The sequence below is a fragment of the Erythranthe guttata genome, chromosome 1 (genome assembly GCF_056151865.1).
Source record: "Erythranthe guttata isolate IM_541 chromosome 1, IM_541, whole genome shotgun sequence".
NCBI classification, from domain to species: Eukaryota; Viridiplantae; Streptophyta; class Magnoliopsida; order Lamiales; family Phrymaceae; genus Erythranthe; species Erythranthe guttata.
In genome coordinates this window covers 6,326,525-6,344,752 of record NC_142533.1, presented here as the reverse complement: position 1 = coordinate 6,344,752, position 18,228 = coordinate 6,326,525, and the positions used below count along the sequence as shown (strand labels likewise).

Genomic DNA, 18,228 nt, shown 5'->3' with positions numbered 1-18,228 from the left:
CTCGAGTTTATTTTGTCGAGCTCGAGCTCGAGCTCGAGCTCGCGAGCTCCTCTGTTTTTTGCTCGAGCTCGAGCTCGTATCAATTTTGTCGAGCTCGAGCTCGAGCCCATTGTCTTTTTTTTTTTTTTTTTTAAATATTTTTTTAATTATTACTTTATTATTAAAAATTATTTAAAAAAATAAAAAATAAAAACAAAATTGTAATTATATATATTTTTAATATTTGTATTTATTTCTATAATATTTTACATTATTATACATTATTTAAATAAAAATAACATATAAAAAATAAAAATAAAAATAAAAAAATAATAATAAATCCGGCTCGCGAGCTCATGAACAACTAAAAACCGGCTCGAGCTCGGCTCGTCAGAAAGCTCGAGCTCGCGAGCTCGAGCTCGAGCTCGAAAATCTCGAGTCCGAGTTCGAGCTTTTTACGAGCCGGCTCATCGAGCTCACGAGTCGGCTCGGCTCGTTTACACCCCTACCCGGACCCGAGGACCCGTCGGGTCAACCCGGGTTTTGGGCCTTTTTTGTCCAAAAAATGGACATTGAAGGATTCAAACTCGAGTGAATGGGGCATAATTAGGCAACTCTAACCACTCGGGCAAAGAGCTTATTTGAATAAATGTAGACAATAAATATATATAATATAAAATACAAATGTAAAATGATAAATATGTTAAATAAATTATTAATTTTCATATTAATTATTATTAAATATTTTTAATTAAATTATTAACAAATGCAATATAATAAACTTTTAAAAGTATATATAGAATCACGGTTCAATACTTCAAAACATCTATTATTAATTACTATATCAATATAATCTCCACTATTGAAAAATATAAAGTATTGAATCAATTCAATATATAAACAAACGGGTTAACTTAATACAAACTCACTTATGTTATTAAAACCGATAGTGTGAAAAATTCGAATGAAAAATAAAATAAGATGTTTATTAAAAAAAATAGATTATAACTCATTTCAATTAATTTAAATTGATTAACCTCAATTGTTGACAAGAACTTATTAACATCTATATATAATATAAAAAAGATGATCTATGGCCTCAATGATTGACATGTGGCAAATGATGATGTCATTTATCAAAATTGCTTAGTTGGAGTTCAATTGATGAGGTGGATTCTTCAATTGGTGAGTTGTCAATTTTATTTTGGTATGTATTTAAGTTATTTCCTATTTAACATTTATACACTCATTTAAACAATTACCACATGTATATATATTATTTCCAAAGTTAATATTTTATAAATTCGAAAAAAAAAATATTATTTATATTTTCAGTATTTCAAAATTCATTTATTGAAAAAATTCATGATACTCAATTTTTTTAAGAATATTCAAATAATTTTCAGAAAAAAATATTTTTTTAATATTAAAATATTAAACTAAAGTAATACAATTGTTTTTTTTTTTTTTGAATTTTCAATGTTTTGGAATATTCAAATATCCATTCAATAAAAAATTGGGATATCTGTATAAAATGAATATATTAATAAATTAATATATATATCATAATTTTTCATTTGAATATATAAATATATTCAAATATCTTTATACATGAAATTCATATATATATATATATATATATATATATATATATATATATATATATATATATATATATATATATATATATATATATATACCACATGTATATATATTATTTCCAAAGTTAATATTTAATAAATTCGAAATAAAAAAAAATCTCATTTATATTTCAGTATTTCAAAATACATTTATTGAAAAAATTCATGATACTCAATTTTTTTACGAAATTCAAATAATTTTCAGAAAAAAATATTTTTTTTAATATTAAAATATTAAACTAAAGGAATACAATTGTTTTTTTTTTTTAAATTTTCAATATTTTGGAATATTCGAATATCCAGTCAATAAAAAAAATTGAGATATCTGTATAAAATGAATATATTAATAAATTAATATATATAAAAACTAATATATATATATATATATATATATATATATATATATATATATATTAATGATATGCCTAATTGGGCCAACCCAATGGGCCTACAATTTCTTTACCTACTGGGCTACGAGCCCAATATCGAAGACTAATATCACCGAGGCACAAACACCTTCAAGTAAGGCTTGGGCCCAACATAACAAACCCAACCCAATAAACGACATATAAATAGAGGTTTTACTCATTTTATTAAGGTATGTCCTATTAACTGAGCAATACTGCAATACGTATTCTCTGGACTATTTCTACTATCAGCATGTCTGACTTGAGCGTCGGAGGGGTTTTCGCCGGATCAACCCCCGGCTTAGTTCATGTGTTCTATGATCGCAAGTACCTCAGGATCATCAAGTTGTCAAGCTACTGATCTGCTTTGCTCTCCCAGCTCATTTTCTACACCACCCTAGGTGAGCTATATTTTAGCATCATCATTTTGGCGCCGTCTGTGGGAACGATGCAAACCAGATCACGTAGCCAACAAGATCCTCCTGAGGCGTCTGCTCAGAGAGAAAATGACACAGCTAACGACCTCCCACCTCGTGGAGGCTCTGGCTTGCCACCTCCTCCACATTCCATGGATCCACCTCGCGAGGTTCAGGTGATCCCCCCTCGGGACCCACCACTCGCCGATCCACCACTCCCTGCTCCTCGAATGGTTCAAATAACCGAGGATGCGCTTCAACGCATGATAGCAGAAGCTTCAACTCGTGCTGCCACAGAGGCCGTGACCCAATATATCGCCACGATGGGAGCAAATGCTCCCAACGCGATACCAGCACCTGCTCCACATGTGGAGCCACCTATGGCACCACCGCCATCGACTCCCTGGGGGCTTACACCTGCCCCCAAAATATTTCGCTCGCCAAGGGTTATCGACTCCCCGGGGGCTTACATCGCCCCCAAAATATTTCGTTCGCCAAGGGTTATCGACTCCCTGGGGGCTTACATCGCCCCCAAAATATTTCGTTCGCCAAGGGTTATCGACTCCCTGGGGGTTCACAGTGCCCCCAAAACATTTCATTCGCCATGGGTCATCGACCCTCTGGAGGTCTACTTCCGCCCCCTCGAACGGTTCAGATAACGGAAGAGGACCTTCAACATATGATCGCCGAACCTTCAACAAGATCAACTTCTACTTGCTCCTCTAACGGTTCAGATAACCGAGGAGGCCCTTCAACTTATGATTACGGAAGCATCTTCCCGCGTTGCTACTGAAGCAGTAGCACAACGCATCGCCACAACGGAATCTCCTTCTAGACCATCATGTGATGATCCTCGAGACATATCTCAGGACGTCACCTGACGTCGTGACCGAGATCCCCTTCTAGACCCCCTCGTGATGATCCTCGAGGCTATCTTCGAGATGACACTTGAGGTCGCGCTCGAGATCCACTTCGAAACCTTCAGCAAGACCCTCATCAACCAGCTCCACCTCACATGGTTCAGATAACCAAAGAGGATATTCGACATATGATCGACTAGGCCATTCAGATGTCCTACTTCAGCTACATCTGATGTCATACCTCAGGTACATCAGATGTCAACTACATCTGATGTCATACTTCGAGTACATCAGATGTCCTACTTCAACTACATCTGATGTCATACCTAAGGTACATCAGATGTCCTACTTCAGCTACATCTAATGTCATACTTCAAGTACGTCAGATGTCAACTACATCTGATGTCATACTTCGAGTACATCAGATGTCCTACTTCAACTACATCTGATGTCATACCTCAGGTACATCAGATGTCATACTTCAGCTACATCTGATGTCATACCTAAGGTACATCAGATGTCCTACTTCAGCTACATCTGCTGTCATACCTCAGGTACATCAGATGTCAACTACATCTGATGTCATACTTCGAGTACATCAGATGTCCTATTTCAACTACATCTGATGTCATACCTCAGGTACATCAGATGTCATACTTCAGCTACATCTGATGTCATACCTCAGGTACATCAGATGTCAACTATATCTGATGTCATACTTCGAGTACATCAGATGTCCTACTTCAACTACATCTGATGTCATACCTAAGGTACATCAGATGTCCTACTTCAGCTACATCTGCTGTCATACCTCAGGTACATCAGATGTCAACTACATCTGATGTCATACTTCGAGTACATCAGATGTCCTACTTCAACTACATCTGATGTCATACCTCAGGTACATCAAATGTCATACTTCAGCTACATCTGATGTCATACCTAAGGTACATCAGATGTCCTACTTCAGCTACATCTGCTGTCATACCTCAGGTACATCAGATGTCAACTACATCTGATGTCATACTTCGAGTACATCAGATGTCCTACTTCAACTACATCTGATGTCATACCTCAGGTACATCAGATGTCATACTTCAGCTACATCTGATGTCATACTTCGAGTACATCAGATGTCCTACTTCAACTACATCTGATGTCATACCTCAGGTACATCAGATGTCATACTTCAGCTACATTTGATGTCCTACCTCAGGTACATCAGATGTCCTACTTCAACTACATCTGATGTCATACTTCAAGTACGTCAGATGTCCTACTTCAACTACATCTGATATCATACTTCAAGTACATCAGATGTCCTACTTCAACTACATCGGATGTCCTACTTCAAGTACATGAGATGTCTTATAGCCATGAGAGAACTCTCGAGTCGCTACTACGTCGCAGCGGGACAACTCCCCCGACGCCTACACTTAACCTCGAGACAGCTCTTGAGTCGTTACCACGTCGCAGCGGGACAACTTCCCCGACAATAATATTTAGCCTCGAGACAACTCTCGAGTCGATATAACATCTGGGCGATACAACTCCCCAGTTACTACTTACCCGTGTGACAACTCTCGCGCTTCAACTAAATTGTGGTGAAACATGTCTCAAAATGCTCGGCCCTACCACCTCGCGACGAGACAACTCGTTCGAGGCTACCACGCGCAAACGCGACCTCCGACGCCCAGGCCTTGCGCTGCAATGCCGCGCACGCCCTTGCCGCCGCGCGCGCCCGCCGGCCTTGCGCCCCAACACCGCGCCGCGCGCCCCCTAGCCTTGCGCCTTTAGCAGGCGCTAGCGCCGTGCGCCCTCGCCGACGCGCGCTAGCGCCGCACGCCCTCGCCGACGCATTCTAGCGCCGCGCGCCCTCGGCGAGCGCCTTCGCTGACATGCGCTAGCGCCGCGCGCCTATCCCTCGCGCATCATCGCCTTGTGCTCCCACGCCATGCGTACCATCCCCGCATCACGTAACTCCTCCTGAGCTGGGGGGCTAACACACCCCAAGGGTTGGACATCCCATCCCACAGGCTGGGTATCCCCTCATCTCTCTACATCAATTTCAGCGTATAATCGCGGAAGCTTCAACTTGTGCTACCACTGAAGCAGTGGCACCATACATCGTCATAGCAGGAGCCAACGCTCCTCCTCGTGAGGCCCCACTGGGTCCTCAACATGATCAATTTCTACTTACTTCTCGAACGGTTCAGATAACCGAAGAAGACCTTCAGCGTATGATCACGGAAGATTCAACTCGTGCTGCCACTGAATCGGGGGCACCATATATCGCCAAGGTTGGGCATCTCACCCCAATGGTTCGTGATCCCTTCATCCTAAATGGGGGGCTATCCCATCCTAAAGTTGGGTATCTCATCTCAAGGGTGGTACATCCACTTACCTTTCAACCCCAAGGGGTTTCACATCCCATCAAGTGTTTCACGTCCCTACTTCAAAAAACAGAAAAAATGGTCTGACGCACACGCGCGAACCAGCGGCACAACCGTGCACATCCACCTCAGACCATAGGTCTCGAGCGCCACATCCTACAGTGGGCAGTTATCCCCATCCTAAGGTTGGGCATCACCCTTACCTCTCAACCCCAAGTGGGTTCACATCACATCGCAAGAGACGAGGATAATCTTCCTACTCAAAAAATAGAACATCCCCAAGGGGGTACACATCCCATATCAAGGAACGAGGATAATCTCCCTACTCAAAAAATAGAACATCCCCAAGGGGGTACACATCCCATCTCAAGGAACGAGGATAATCTCCCTACTCAAAAAATAGAACATCCCCAAGGGGGTGCACATCCCATCTCAAGGAACGAGGATAATCTCCCTACTCAAAAAATAGAACATCCCCAAGGGGTGAATATCAACCAAAAAAAAAAAAAAAAAAAAAAAAAAAAAAAAAAAAAATCGGGCACGATTCCCGAGGCAACCACGGGCACGATTCCCGAGGCAGTGCGCGGGGCACGATTCCCGAGGTGCGCGCGGGCACGCTTCCCGAGGCGCGCGCGGGCACGCTTCCCGAGGCGCGCGCGGGCATGCTTCCTGATGCAAAAAAAAATTAATCGGGCACGATTCCCGAGGCAGCGCGCGGGCACGCTTCCCGATGCAAAAAAAATAATCGTGCACAATTCCCGAGGCAGCCACGAGCACGATTCCCGAGGCAGCGCGAGCACGCTTCCCGAGGCAGCACTCGGGCACGCTTCCCGATGCGCGCGCGGCACGATTCCCGAGGCAGCCACATGCACGATTCCCGAGGCAGCCACGGGCACGCTTCCCGGGGCAGAAAAAAAAAAACAAAACCAAAATGAGAAGAAGGAAAAAAGAAGAAGAAGAGAAGAAGAAGAAGATTAATTAAAAAAAAAAAAAAAAAAAAAAAAAAAAAAAGGGCGGAGCGCGTACACAGCGCCAGACGCGCGACCCCATGCGCGCGCGTTCTCACAGCGCGCTACCTCCTACTTTGGAGCGCGCACAACTCCCGCTATTCTCCACCAAATTGCGCGAACTCTCCAGCGCACCTCACTAACTCGCGCACGCTCTCTTACAGAAAAATAAAAATTATCATTTCTCCACACCACGCCAGCGAATAACGGTACACTATAGCACCAATCTACTCTCGACACGATCCGGTACCTTTTTCGACTAGGCTCCCACATCGAATCGAGAGTGGGGGGCTTGCGAGACAAACCCGCCGCGAGACAACTCCCACGAGGAGCAAACTCGCTCGGCCCTACACACCCGTTGCGAGACAACTCCCACGAGGAGCCAACTCCCTCGGATCTCAATACCACAGCGAGACAACTCCCACGAGAAGACCACTCGCTCCATCCTATAACATGTTGCGAGGTAACTCCCACGAAGAGTCAACTCCCTCGGGTCTACGAACCCACAGCGAGATAACTCCTACAAGGAGACCAACTCGCTCGGTACTACGACCCGCAGCGAGGCAACTCCCACGAGGAGCCAACTCGCTCGGTACCACAACCCGCAGCGAGACAACTCCCACGAGGAGCTAACTCGCTCGATACTACAAATCCATTGCAAGGCAACTCCCACATACAACCACCTCGCTCGATAATAAGACTCGCTGCGAGACAACTCCCACGAGGAGACAATTCGCTCAGGGCAACCTCAATCCGCACGCTCCTCAATCGCGCGTCATCCAATGCTCCTACAACTTCGCTGCAAGACAACTCTCTTGAAGAGACAACTCGCTCGCAATGCACTACATAATCGCAAGCTCAAGTTAGCACGATTACAACCCTAGAAACACTTAGAGATATTATGAGAATCTATATAGCCTGGCCAGCTTGATTACTCAAAATTTATCTACATGTTTTCGATGGGTCCTTCATTAAAACGTGGCCACGGTCCAAACATACTTACGACCCACGAGGTCTAACAAGGGGCACGATCCCCATAAAAAAACTCTTGAGAGCCTGATCCCCTCCTCAAGTACATCACGCACAAGGCTATATGTAAACACATACAAGCAACGCGTCAAAACATTGACAATGTCGATAAATAACAACTCCCACGAGGAGAATACTAGCTCCGTGCTACTACATTATCACGAGACAACTCCCATGAGGAGATAACTCGATCAACACTATTACCCCGCGACAAGACAACTCCCACGAGGAGATAATTCGCTACTACATCGTCGCGGGACAAAACCGACGACTCAATTAACTTACATCGCGACAACCTTGTCGCACTACGCGCCAACGCGCATTCACGCCCCTCCGACACACGCTCCAACGCGTTTTCACATACCATTAGGCCATACGCCAACAATCGACTTCTACAATTTTTACTCTCGACACGATCTGAGACCCGTCACAACATGCCCCCCACATCGACTCGAGAGTGGGGGGCTTAATGATATGCCTAATTGGTCCAACCCAATGGGCCTACAATTTCTTTACCTACTGGGCTACGAGCCCAATATCGAAGACTAATATCACCGAGGCACAAACACCTTCAAGTAAGGCTTGGGCCCAACATAACAAACCCAACCCAATAAACGACATATAAATAGAAGTTTTACTCATTTTATTAAGGTATGTCCTATTAACTGAGCAATACTCCAATACATATTCTCTGGACTATTTCTACTATCAGCATGTCTGACTTGAGCGTCGGAGGGGTTTTCGCCGGATCAACCCCCGGCTTAGTTCATGTGTTCTATGATCGCAGGTACCTCAGGATCATCAAGTTGTCAAGCTACTGATCTGCTTTGCTCTCCCAGCTCATTTTCTACACCACCCTAGGTGAGCTATATTTTAGCATCATCATCATATATATATATATATATATATATATATATATATATATATATATATATATATATATATATATATATATATATATATATATATATATATATATATATATATATATATATATATATATATATATATATATATATATATTCTAATTTTTATTAATATATTAATTAATAATTCAAATTAATATATTAATAAATTAATTTATCAATATACATGGAAATAATTATATATAAACTATATCATTGATTGATATAGATTATATCAATCATATTAATTTGGATTTATTTTATTTCCTTTTGCAAATATAGTATATATATGGACTTGGATGTTTAAAATTTAAAATTTAATTAATTTGTTGTTTAATATATAATGAAATTTATATTTTTATTACTATAATACGTAAAAAGAAAAAAAGATAAAAAAATAGTGTGTATATTTAATATATTTTGATTTTTATTAAAATTCGAATATGCATTTATTATCTAAATCATTTATATATTCATATCTATAAATACATATATATATATATATATATATATATATATATATATATATATATATATATATATATATATATATATATATATATATATATATATATATATATATATATATATATATATATATATATATATATATATATTATCAATATCATATCTATTATATATTGATAACTTATGGAAATAATATCACCATAATTAATTTTAATTTACGTAAAGTTTGACTTTCAATTATTAATTATTAATAAGTTATTTGAATTTGTATCAAATAAAATTAATCACCGGATTTGTTGTCAATCATGTCTATTTTTTATTTTATGAACTCAAATTAAATTTATTTTAATTATGTCCAATTATGGTGCAATATGTATACGTATACATGTTTTAGTATATATGCATTTATATATATACATTAACTAATATAAACAATATATGATTTCCTTAAAATCATTTTATTTACTTATTTAGTGTGTGAAAGTTAAGTATAAATACCCCCAATCTCAACCCCAACTCATTCATCTCTCTCTGCATCTACATATTATGTTATAATCATGCTAAGGTCCTCATCTAAAACTCTTTTTTTTATTCCTTTTGTTTTGTAAATTCATAATGCAATTAGTATTTATCCATATGTTCGCTTGAAGCATTTATTTGTCGTTGAATATTTATGATGTTATTCAATGATTATGTATGTGTACATATAACAATCTAACTTATGTTTTTGTTTTGTTGTTTTTGTTTTTGCAGATCCATGGATATCATCGTTTGTGTTATACGCGGCGACATTAGCAAGAGAGAAGCCCTGCGACGTTGTATAGCACGCATAAATATGATCCGTGTATATTATACGTGAGATGATTGTAAGCTTGGTTTCGATGAAAAATAAATTGAGATTAATGAACTTGATTGAACATGTAATAGATTATTTAGCGTTTACATATTTTTGTAAAAATATTAATTTTTGTGTCCATTAATAATGCTTATTTGTATCTATTTTGTTCATATGCACATACATTATTATTAATTTGTAAGTTCATATTAGTTTCTATAATTTTATTTCAATAAATGTGGATCATATTTATTTGTTTATTTTTATTATTATTGTAAATAAAACTGTATTTACCATCTATATATAATATAAAAAGAGGATCTATGCCATCTATGAAAGAAATGTGGCAAATGTCTATGTTATATCTCCAAATTGCTTAGTTGAAGTTCAATTGATGAAGTGTATTCCTCAATTGATTAATTGACATTTTGATTTTAGTACGTATTTAAGTTCTTACATATTTAACATTTCTACACTCATTTAAATATTTACCACATGTGTGTGTCTATATATATATATATATATATATATATATATATATATATATATATATATATATATATTATTTCAAAATTTTATATTCGATAAATCCGAAAGCTATTATCTTATTTATAATTTAATTTTCCGAAAAATGTAATATTTTGATTTTTTTAGTATTATTTTTATTTAAATTTTTAATTAAATAGTTATGTTAATAATTTTGTAATTAAATATACGTTCAAATAATTTATGAAATTTTAGTGTATTTGGAATGATTTGAAAAAATATATTCATTTCATTTTAATTATTTTAAACATTTTGCAATATCTATATAAAATTTGAATATTTATATTTTTTTAATTTAATTATATTTGATTTATCGTCTTAAAATAGTACATTACAATTAAAACTAAAATATTGTTTTAATATTTTTTAATATATATATATATATATATATATATATATATATATATATATATATATATATATATATATATATATATATATATATATATATATATATATATATATATATATATATATATATATATATATATATATATATATATATATATATATAATCTGCTATATTAAATGGTCAATATAAATGTTACATATAGATGATACCCACATATTTTCTCGATACCCATTGGCCATTATATATTGATAGCTGTATTTCCAGATTTTGTTTCATAATTTGCTATTTACTTTCTATTATTAGTATTAGTATTAGTATGAGCATCAATATTAGTATCACTATCAGCATCAATATTAGTATTAGTATTAGTATTAGTATTAGTATTAGTATTAGTATTAGTATTAGTATTAGTATTAGTATTAGTATTAGTATTAGTATTAGTATTAGTATTAGTATTGGCGTATTAGTATTAGTATTAGTGTTTGTATTAGTATTGGCGTATTAGTTTAAACATTAAATATTCGTATTCGATTTGGCGTATTATTACTAATAGTAGTGTTGATATTAATATTAGTATTAGACTATTAGTATTAATCATTGTATTAATATTAGGATTAGTATTAATATTAGTATTATTAGTATTAGTATTAGTATGATTTTAGTATTAGTATCAGTATTAGTATTAGTATCAATATCAGTATTAATATTAGTATCAGTATCATTATCAGTATTAGTATCATTATCAATAACAACACCAGTATGAGTATGAGTATGAGTATTTATGAATATCAGTATCAATATGTGTATAAGTATTGGTATGAATATTAATATTGATATTAGTATTGGTATTAGTATTAATAATAGTATTAGTATGAGTATTAATATCATTATCGGTATCGGTATCAGTATCAATATATGTATGTGTATCAGTATGTGTATTAATATTAGTATCAATATTAATATCAGTAGTAGTATCAATATCAATATCAGTATTATTATCATTATTATTATCATTATTAGGATTGGTATTAGAATTAATAATAATATTAGTATGAGTATTAGTATTTGCCTTGGCGTATTAGAATTAACATTAGCATTAGTCTTAATATTAATATTAACATTAGTATGAGTATTAGTGTTCGTATTAGTATTGGCGTATTAGTTTAAACATTAAATATTCGTATTAGAATTGGCGTATTATTATTAGCAGTAGTGTTGCTTTTTTTTATTTTTTTTTATTTAGTAAATTCAAGTCCATTACAAGGGGTTCGAACCCTAGACCTTTACCCTATTGGTAAATGTTAGGTACCAACTCTTCTATTGAGGGTTGGTTAATAGTAGTGTTGATATTAATATTGGTATTAGACTATTAGTATTAATCATCGTATTAATATTAGGATTAATATTAATATTAGTATTATTAGTGTTGGTTTTAGTATTAATATTAGTATTGGTATTAGTATTATCAATGTTGGTTTTAGTATTAATATTAGTAGTTGTTGTTAGTGTAATATTAGTGTCAATATTAGGGTGACATAGGCAATTGTACGCCGCAATGTCCAGAGTTAAAAATAGATTTGAGATAAAGATATTTATCAACTCAGAATCGGGCGATATAACTAGCTTTACGAGCAATGTTGTGTGCACAAAAGATTTTCAGCGAATATGAAGGTAAATCACAAACAAATGTATATTTTGATTCAATAATTTTTTTTTTTGGTATTATTTACATGTATGTCAACTGTTCAAAGTTTTCGTTCGTTTTATTTTATCCAAAATAAATTTTAAAAAATAATTGATCTCGTGCATCGCACGGGTGAATTACTAGTTATTGATTATTTTATCATAAGATAATTATTTAAAATATAGATGATGTTTATTTTAACAAAAATAGATTATATCTCATTCTAGCTAATTAATTTTTTACTTTAAAAATAAAACTATATATGACGAGTACAATCAAAATATTATGATGTAATTTCTCTTTTAATAATTGGTTTAATTTGTTAAAATCGTAAGAATTAAATCGTAGGTCATATGATTTAATAATTTTTTTTTACATTTACATTTTATTCAAATATTAGAATCGAATCGTAAGATTTAAATGAATTAAGTTCATGCCCTTTCAATTTCTTTTATTTTTTTATTATATTATATTTGTTAATAATTTAATTAAAATTATTTAATAATAATGAATATGATAATTAATAATCTATTTAACATTATTTATTATAATCATTTTACACCTTTTGTTTATGTTATATATATTCCTTGTTATAATAATCCTAACTATAAGTATATAAATATAAATAACATTATAAAATGATTATAATAATTGTATAACTAATGTTTTATAAGTTATTAATTGTCATGTTGACTATTATTAATATCAAAAATCTCGACTAATAACAAATGCATACATATTTAATCTCAAAGTCTTAATCGTTTCATTTTTTTCTAAAATTGTTTAGTGTTTAAATTCAATTACTTTTTTAATTTTGAATTTAAATTTAATCTCGTGTTTTTTCCAAGTTTCAATATAAGTTTTTTTTTTCTTTCTTAAAAAAAAAAAAAAAAATTGAAAAACCGGGTGGACCCGGACCCGACCCGGACCCGGATGGACCCGGGTGGACCCGCCCCGGACCCGGACCCGCCTACCCGCGGGTCGGTTTCGGGTCCCCTAAAAGTCGGACCCGGACCCGGCGGGTCCGACCCGGACACGGACCCGACCCGCCCCGTGGCCATGTCTAATAATAAGCATGTTGTCATTAAAAATAAGGGAAAATTTGAGAAAACTCCCCCATTATACAAGGGTCATTACAATAAGTCCTTTTTATTTTTACATATTTAAGATAAATCCAAAAATAACTATTATTAATTAAAACACTTAGGGCCCTTTTGCTTTGAATGATGTAGTGAGATAAATAAAATACTCCCAATGTATCTTTTGTTTGGTTGTAATTTATAGTGTGTGGATTAATTGCGGGTCCCACCAGCAAATCCCACTACTCTATGATTCTCGTATCTCACCTCCCAGGTGAGATTGCCCAATCCCTCTCCATTCTGCCATGGCCCACCACTACTAGAAAAACCATCTATCGGGACGCCGTAAACCATCACCAAAAGTGGCTATCGTGACGCTTTTGCAATTGTGACGCCTCGACAAAGCGTCACATAGGTGGCCGTGGTAATAGGTTATTGTGACGCTTGGGTAACGTCACAAAAACATTTCTTTAAGGACGCTCTCACTCGTCTCCAAAAGGGACTTTTGTGACGCCTAGTGGTGTCACATTAATTCTTTCCAACAACTTTAACAGCCTATATATGTGACAGTTTAAACCGTCGCAACAAACATTCTTGTGACAAATAAAAACGTCACAAATGCGTGGATAAATGCTATCAGACTATTATGGTTCTTCACTTGCCTACTATACCAAGACAATCAATTATCCGTAAAGCAATTCAATAAAAAACCATTATCTATTATGAAAGAATATTAATGACTGAATATAGATGAATAACAATTTTATTTGTTTATTTGCCTAAAACACATTGACAGTAGAGTACATAATAGCATCTTTACTCTATTCACACCTCAAAACATTTTAGAGGTAAAAAATCAATAGCATTCTAAATATTACAAAGTAACCCGGAACATCAATGTTATCGAAAATACATTATCCTGAACAAAACAATCATCCAAGAATAGCATGCATCAGACCTTGGAAGCTCAATCTTGACAATTCAAATCTCTTGCCATCAAAATCCTTCTTTTATGATGACCTATTAAAAGAATAAAATAAATCAAGGAAAAATGAATAGTCATATTATAAATAATTTCTTGGGAGATAATTGAACATCGATTATAATTATAAGAGAAGATAAACTTCAATTCATACCATTAATTCGACAACAAGTTGCATTTCTGCATTCTCTTGCTGAACAAAGTTTGCTTTATCATCACGATGAGTGAAGTTTCCCTGAAACAAGAAATCACGTCTTTCCCACATCAAATGAGAACCTTCCGATTCACCTCTTTGATTTCGTCTATTAAAAGTTGTTCCTGTATAAACAGATAAAAAAGAAAACACAGAAAATACATTAACCTTAAGTACTCACGGAAAGTTGTTCTTCATAAGATACATTTATGAATATTTTGTTATGCAGGTTATGTGCATATGGTCAATTGGTACAGTAATCAAATCTTATAGAGAAACATAAAAGTAAAACTATATAGAATACATGTGAGCCCCTCAAGTTCCATATGCTGCCAACAAAACTAGAACGTATACTTATAAAATAGGAACTATTGTTAAAATAATCATCAGTATTGTCATTCCAAACAAATAAATATCAAGTATATCAGCCCAGGTTCCATGATTAACATTTTTTTAATAAAAAAACTACATTAATCAAAATATACAAGAATGTTCATCCAGCATCTTTATGATGTTTTAGCATCTCCTAGCAACACTATGTACTCAAAATAGGTTAATGGACATCAAACATTAAAAAATCCAAGCATTAAAAATTATGTCCTTGAATTTTAATGTTAATACAATAATTATAATTACCATTATACATTGCTTAAGATGAAAAGTTTTTTTACCTTACAAATAAGATACACCTAATTTTCTCAAAAAAACATATGTGACTATTAAAAACAAAACCATTAAATTTGCACAAACAACAATCACAATCAGAACGAAGCACTCAAACTTACAAATTCATTATCTTAATCTAGATCATTAGCAAATGTGAAAAATATGTTATATAAACTAAATTAAATACAAGAAGCAATTAAATAAATAGTAAAATACAATAGATACTCTATGCATCTCAGCAAATCTATAAAATTTAAAATCAACTATAAACTAGAAATATAATCATCAATAAAATCATTAACCCCAAACAAACAAGTTGCACATATTGAATTTTCAGCTTTATAATTCAAGCACAATTCAAACCCAATGATAAAAAAAAGGGCAACAGCAGAAGGAAAGTCAAATAAGGTAAAAAACAAATAGGAGAAAAAAAAAACTTACGGCGGGGTAATGACTATCGAGCTTCTTCGTCATGGCGCACTCAGATTTACTGCGGCATAACAAATTCAACTAAAATTAGGGATAAACTATAAGAGGAAAAGCAGAATTACTAACCTATCTCCATGAAATCGAATAAAAAAAATAGGATTCTTCGATCCGTATCCGAAATTAGATACAGTGTTGAGTGTTCAATCTATCTCGATGAAATCTCCATGAACGAACATGTTGTTGCCCAAATATGAAAATAATCTTCTTCTTTGACGGGGTATTGGAGTTTGCAATTTGTTGGAGGAAAACCAAAATTGCAGTTAATTAAAATTGGGGACTGCACGTTGGTGAGAAGAGGGGAAAGGGCAGAAGAATAGGGCGGAAATTTTGTTTGGGGATTGTTATATTTAACGATTTGTTAATAGGTTAACTTTAGAATTTATTTATTTTTTACGCGTATGAGCGGGTATTAAAAAAATTTCTCAATAAAAATAATATATTATGACGATTTATTCAAAAGCGTCATTAAATATATTTTTATAAAATAAAATAATAAAAAAGAAACAGGTATCCGTAGAGGCGTCTCAATAGAATACCTATTGTGGCCCATTTTAAAGCCTGTCATAATAAGGTGCCGTTAAGGCGTCATTAAAGGCTAATTTTCTAGTAGTGCACGCAATTAACATTCATTTGCGTTGATATATTTTTGTGCGAAAACCCCAAAAAACCCCAAGTAGTGGCCAAAATTACAAATCAACCACATATAAATACATTTTTTTCCCCTTTCCCACTTTGGCAACCCTAGCTGATGATTTTTCGGTGAAGCATATCCCGTAAATTCAATTTCCTTTTTTCACTCTTTTATTCTGTATCTATTTGTTTCCGTCAACACATTGAACACATAAATCTTATTTTTCAGTGGATTGTTTTTTTTTCGTATTTGTTCAGTTGTGGCTGAAGATCGAGTGAAGTGAAGGTGAAATTTTGGTTTTCCCAATTTGAAATCCGCCCAGGTTAGTGATGGTTTTTCGTGTTTTTGCAATTTTGCTACAATATTGTTCTTGTTCGTGGGTGTTTTTTAATGTGTTTTTTTGTATTTTGGCCTGGCCTATTTAAGGATGTTGAAACTGCCAGTGTGAAAAAATTGATTGTAGTATGTGTAGTGTTACTTATTTGATGGTATTTTTGACGATTATGTTGTTGTACTTTTTCCACAATTTTAATCTAAATAATATCAACAATTTTCCCTTGCTGTGTCATTTTTCTTGCTGAATCCCTCTTGTTTATGAATGATTTTTTTGAAAACAGCCTTGCCATTTGGATTGATGGATATTACCAGAAAAGAAGAAGTTACGGTTGTACTAAATCAAGTAATAGATGATATTATGCTTGATATTGTAACTTTTGTTCAATTTTATTTGTCTGTGAGGCGTCGTCGTCTCACCAGTTCAGCCCATGTTCCGAGATCATATAGTTTGATTGCTAAAGCACCATTTCAAATGAACAATTTGAATGACCTTCTGAGTTTTAATAATGTGACATGTCATGATAATCTTAGAATGAACTTGGACACCTTTAAACGTTTTTGTTACCTTCTTGAACATCTTGGTGGTCTTCTTCCAACAAGAAATGTCCAAATACCCGAACAAGTAGCTATGTTCTTACAAATCTTGGGTCATCATACGAAAAATATTGTTGTCCGGTCTTCTTTCAAAAGATCTGGGTTCACCGTTAGCAAACATTTCTATGGAGTGTTAGAAGCTGTTCTAAAATTACACTCTGTCCTCCTGGTTAACCCTCAACCTATAGCTGAAAATTGCGATAATGAGAGGTGGCACTTCTTTAAGGTACAGTCATATTATTGCTGCATATTTTCCTTCAAATTATCATTTTTTCATAATTTAAAATATATAACATCCATGGCAATATTTTTCCCACTTGATTAGGGTTGTCTCGGTGCTCTAGATGGCACATATGTTGATGTTAGAGTTCCCTTACTTGACAAACCAAGGCATAGGAATCGGAAGGGTGATATATCTGTTAATGTACTTGCTGTTTGTGATGTTAACCTCAATTTCGTATATGTGTTGACGGGGTGGGAGGGATCGGCAGCGGATAGTAGAGTCCTTCGTGATGCAGTCACTAGGGCTAACGGGCTAAGAGTGCGTAAGGGTAAGAACCTTAATAATTCTTCTTTTAGAATCCGAAATGAAATACTACGTAATAACAATGTCATGTCAAACTATAGGTCACTACTATCTCGTTGATAACGGCTACACTAATGGGGAAGGTTTTTTGTCACCTTATCGACATGTTAGGTATCATCTTAAAGACTACGCTGTAGGCACACTTGCACCT

The 18,228-nt window shown here is 34.6% G+C and overlaps 1 long non-coding RNA gene across 1 annotated transcript; it reads right to left on the bottom strand.

The window, feature by feature from the left end:
• Positions 1-14,352: 14,352 nt before the first annotated feature.
• Positions 14,353-16,308, bottom strand: LOC105971394 (uncharacterized). The gene is made up of 3 exons (XR_016031581.1): positions 15,883-16,308; positions 14,737-14,900; positions 14,353-14,620 (listed from the first exon to the last, which is right to left on the bottom strand). It is a non-coding gene; the product is annotated as an uncharacterized LOC105971394 (long non-coding RNA).
• Between the last annotated feature and the right edge of the window lie 1,920 nt (positions 16,309-18,228).